Source organism: Octopus bimaculoides, chromosome 7 (genome assembly GCF_001194135.2).
Source record: "Octopus bimaculoides isolate UCB-OBI-ISO-001 chromosome 7, ASM119413v2, whole genome shotgun sequence".
Lineage (NCBI taxonomy): Eukaryota > Metazoa > Mollusca > Cephalopoda > Octopoda > Octopodidae > Octopus > Octopus bimaculoides.
In genome coordinates, this window is record NC_068987.1 from 101,174,872 (window position 1) to 101,175,772 (window position 901).

Sequence of the window (901 nt, forward strand, 5' to 3'; positions counted from 1 at the left end):
ATATGTATATATATATATATATATATATATATATACATACATATATACACACATATGTGTGTGTCTATATATGTGTCCATACACAAACACACACACGTGTATATATGTGTATGTACATTGATATATTGACAGACATAAATAAATAAATATATATACATATACACACACACACACACACACACACACACACACACACATATATATATATATATATATATGACAGACAGACAGACAGATAGATAGATAGATAGATAGATAGATAGATAGATAGATAGATAGATAGATAGATATGATTTACTTTACCGTAGGCTTTGCACAAGGATGTATTCGAAAAATAAATTTTCAATAATTTTAAGTATATCGCACCAATTATATGCAATAGAACTATACAATTATAGTGTATAATATGTGATATTTATCAATTCAAGCAAACCCCTTACAGGTAGATAATACTACACAGACCTGCACAAAATATATTCTGATACAAAGTTTAAATCATATAATTGGAGCAACATATGTAAACTTTATTTTTCGAATTCATCCTCAAGCTAGGCCTTCGGAAAGAACTCAATGGTCGTTAAACTAGAGCGCATTTATACTCACATACATACTCACACATAAACACATACACCATACACACACACAAACACATATATTGTTAATTATTATGTATTTAGAGATATGTGCGTTCAGCACACACTCACATACGGAGTATATATTTAAAATATATGATGCACACTTATTGAACTGAGTAACATGTCAACGCGTACAATTAAAATAAATTACGTATTCCCTGAATGAGTCCCAAGCTTCTGAAAAATGAACACAAGTAAATTAACTAACGTTCATAAATGCTTGCATTCATGAAAGTTCTTGTATTTTTATACAAATTTATATATAT